General features: G+C 39.3%; 1 long non-coding RNA gene across 1 annotated transcript; it reads left to right on the top strand.

Moving 5' to 3' along the window:
* Positions 1-855: 855 nt before the first annotated feature.
* On the top strand, positions 856-2048 carry LOC113469729. The gene is made up of 2 exons (XR_003393061.1): positions 856-1260; positions 1350-2048. It is a non-coding gene; the product is annotated as an uncharacterized LOC113469729 (long non-coding RNA).
* The last annotated feature ends 2488 nt before the right edge of the window (positions 2049-4536 follow it).

Here is a 4536-nt window from a genome sequence, read left to right on the forward strand (position 1 = left end):
AAATTCCCACGACACGACACTATCAAATAATTGATAAGTGAACTGAGAAATAAGAACACTGAGCTAGAGTCGTCACAGTCACAGGATGACGGACAAGCTCTGAAGATTTCGGGGTGATAAGTAAAAGTTTAGTATGTTTGCTAGTTGAGAATTCCAGAGGAAATCTAAGGATGATTTTATTAAAGGTGTGAGAGGTTGATTTATTGTTCTACACAATGATATTAAAATAATAGATCTATAATAATAACAACTTTCGAGAGCATTTTAAAACCATTACTCTCTCATAACCGACTCTTAGCTGTGATCCGAAAATTAGGTACTAGAACCAAGAAAGTTCCGAATATGAAACCTCCACTGATTTAACATTTAGTTCTCACGTTAAATTCAGAATTGATGACTATGTGAGTACACCGCAGACGACTTTATATTCTTCAGCTGTGATACAGCCTCAAGTAAGTTGTGACTCATGAGCTGATGACAGACAACAATGCTATACTAATTAAGACATTGAATGCACTTTTGGAAACAAAAAAGAACTGAACACAGAATTAATTAACTCAAATCAAACATTTTGTAATCACCATTTCCGATCAGGCAAATTCCAAGAGTATTTCCAGTAGCATTTCATATTGCAGGCGGAAAAACCAACCGGGTATTCCTTCTTGTTACATACCCGTTATGCAAAAAATTCTCCAACTACCTACTATCTGAATATGTGAATTCAAAATTCCCGAAACACCCTACACTGAAGCAGTAAAATACCTAAGTGAAGCCAAATACATACCAGTATACTTAGGTAAACCAAGACGACTAGTGACATAAAGTCTGTAATGTGAGCCAATATTACTCTCTCATGTTTATTTTCTGAATGGGGAAGACAACTTCCAATATACTCGTAGTGATATAGGTGCAAGAGCTGAAGCTCCTTACTTTGATTGGATTTTAGATCCGTTCAAAATGTAAATGTAAAATTCTTGTGACGTCAGATAATGTAGAGGTCAGAACGTGTTTATATTTCTGTCGGTAATCAAGCTTCTGTCGTATAACCTGGAACATGCAAGTAGACGAACCCATCATCATTAATCCACAATCCACATCTCTCAAGTTGCCCACACTCATCATTAGTACAGCTTTATTATCTCAATACATAAAGATTGATTTGATAGTGCTTGAATGCTTCATATAGTTGGTAAAATCAACAAGTCTATCTATGAGATGTTCACCAGTATAATGACCACTAAGTGGTACTCAGCCACCGAGGTATGCTTCATATAGTTGGTAAAATCAACAAGTCTATCTATGAGACGTTCACCAGTATAATGACCACTAAGTGGTACTCAGCCACCGAGGTGGGTTCATACAAATGGCTAAATAAGTACTGTGCGGATGCAATCATCATCATTGCAGGTGGACGTATCATAACTTCCGAATTTTATGACATTTATGAACTCTCTCCACTCACGTTATACCTGTTGGTATCACCGAGTCCTAGTTCAAATCAGTGCAGAGTATACAGACGCTCTGACGGTAAACAATAACGTAACACCATTATTAGCTCGTCGAAATCACCACCACCAACATGTCCAAATAATCAAATCAATCACGTCGAGGGGACACTTTACGGACCAAACCAACCCTAGGCGTAAAAACTGTAGAAGACCCGGGTCATTGTATATTGTTGTGTGTTGTCCACTGTTACGAGATTTGAGACTGCTTGACCAAGGGCAGACACAGGACACAAGTTACGCCTTGCGATAGGATTTGAGTGGGCCGACTATTCTGCTGAGGTGTTCCACTAAGTCATCCACTCTGATAGAACGGGAGGTTCAAACACATTAACATTGCATTATGTTGCAAGAATTCGGCGAGTTCTAATTGATGCATGCGCTGAAAAATATCCAAAGGAGATGCCGACAGCTATACTTTGAGCAAGAGGACGATCGTGTAAACTGACTCAATATACACCGGACATAGCACCATAATTATACAGAGTTGACATAATAGGTATTATTAATTTATTATAGACTTGAAAGCATGGCATATCAAGACATTTGGCATTTCAATCTCTCTACTCGGCTAACTCAAAACCACTTTATTACCAGATTAGTACTGATGGTCCAGTGAACCGTAGGGCTAACTGAAAAAGGACTCTTCTATCCACCCCTAAAGCCCTATGAGGCCCCTAATGATCCACAGTCTAAGGAGAAAATTTATTTATGACGTTAAACATTATGTCAAGTTTCGTTCAATTGGTCAAACCGTCCGAGAGTTAGGTGTGGAACAAAGAGACGAACCAAGTGCGAAATCGTCGCGTTAAGTTAAAACTTGACGCTTACTTCTTTCGTTCAATTGACGCGATCAGATGGTGAAATCAGCAGACTTGACATAATATTATTAATTTATTATAGACTTGAAAGCATGGCATATCAAGACAGTTGGCATTTCAATCTCTCTACTTGGCTAAACCACTTTATTACCAGATCAGTACTGGTGGTCCAGTGAACCGTAGGGCTAACAGAAAAAGGACTCTTCTATCCACCCCTAAAGCCCTATGAGGCCCCTAATGATCCAAAGTCTAAGGAGAAAATTTATTTATAAAGTTAAACATTTTGTCAAGTTTCGTTCAATTGGTCAAACCGTCCGAGAGTTAGGTGTGGAAAAAAGAGATGAACCAAGTGCGAAATCGTCGCGTTAAGTTAAAAGTTGACGCTTACTTCTTTCGTTCAATTGACGCGATCAGATGGTGAAATCAGCAGACAGTTAAATAATGCTGAGTCTCTACCAAGTACAACAACACTGACTTGCTGACTGCACTCGGAATCATATAGCTACTAGACTCCAGACTAATTATTAATTATAGCTTCACAATTGAAACAATAAGATTTTCTAGCTCCTGGCATAACACAAGCCTCGCTATACCATGATGCTAATTACATTGCAAGTTACAACTGAGCAAACATCAGAGTCAGGAGCAGCAGTAGGTTTCCAGTTTCCACTACATGTGCTCCACATGCAAACTATAATTTCACAACGTTTTCATTTTCTAGGTCAAAAGTTCGCAATGGGTACAAAAAAAAAATGAATTACTTTTAATTAATTGCAATCATTTCAATCGCATTATCATAATGGAAATTGATATGATGGGAATAAAAATAGATGTGTGATGTAAAGTGCTATAAGGTTATCGCTCAGTAGCTCAATAGATGCATGTGGTACTCAATTACTCATACTCATATTATACTAACTGGAGTGTGTTAACATATTGTTATGTAAGTACGTACATTGTTCCTATACATAATAGTAAGGGACGATCCACTTACCCACCGGTTTTGGCACGTGGCAACATTGGAATCGCGAACGTCCAAAGTGCGTTAAATTACGAAGCGTGGAAAAATGTATTTCTCTTCCTAGCCTTTTCCAATTTAAATAGGGTCTGCGTTTCTTGTCAGTCTCTTCCAGGTAGCCCTATTGCGTACCTCATGTCCTGATGAATTTTTCTCCCTCAAGTATTGCTCCACACAATCTTTCCATCTTTCCTTCGGCCTCCCTCGCCCTTTTCTCCCGCTCACTTCCTTCCAGGTAGCTCTATTGCGTACCTCATGTGCTGATGAATTTTTCTCCCTCAAGTATTGCTCCACACAATCTTTCCATCTTTCCTTCGGCCTCCCTCGCCCTTTTCTCCCGCTCACTTCGGTGGAAAAACTACTTTCTTTAAAAAAGCTTTGACGAAGAGAAGATTCCCCTCAAAGGTTCCACAAAGATCACCGGGTTACACGGCTATTGTCACGAGATTTCAACGCCATTTGGCTCGTCTTTTACCTTTCTGTGACTTCTGTGATGGCATGCAAATTGCTCCACCTGTCCTCTACATAACAGTCTGGCCAAATTTGCATACATTGTGCCGTCCATGTCACTTTGCGTTTGATTGATTTACACAGGAGGCAAATTCATTTCTCCATGGAGTTATTCATTTTATGTTGCTACTACCGAATGATGGCTTTTTGTCCATGTTTGAGCACACCCGAGAAAAGAACACAAGGGAAGCAGGGTAGCAATGTACAATTAATTAATGTATCCCTCAATATTAACAGTAGATCCCAATGTCTAATGGTATCCTATCAGCAGAGGTCAAATCTCAATTCAATCAGTCTCCTGGAATGTGCTACATGTGCATTGTGCACCGTAGGATTTCATTTCATAAACTCTTTGTGCATAACATTAGCTACCCAAAGGTGTCCATAAACATTTCAAAGATCAAAAGTCACACCAATGTCACCCAGTGACATTTCTAGTAATCTTTGCTCTAGGACAAGTTTTCTGATTGTTTCTCTGGATAGTCTTTAAAATTTTCACGATGATTTATTGATGGTGGAGTGAAGGAGATTTCCAGTATTATGCTAAGTCAGAAGCAGTCACCGCGGGGTAAACACATGGACACTGACCTACCACGCAGAGTCTCTGGATACAAATCTCAATGGTCACGGACATTATCAATGACCTACTCGTATCGTTTTTTTGAAAAGGGGCGGTTTTGCC

This window comes from Diaphorina citri, unplaced genomic scaffold (genome assembly GCF_000475195.1).
Source record: "Diaphorina citri unplaced genomic scaffold, Diaci psyllid genome assembly version 1.1 scaffold1204, whole genome shotgun sequence".
NCBI classification, from domain to species: domain Eukaryota; kingdom Metazoa; phylum Arthropoda; class Insecta; order Hemiptera; family Psyllidae; genus Diaphorina; species Diaphorina citri.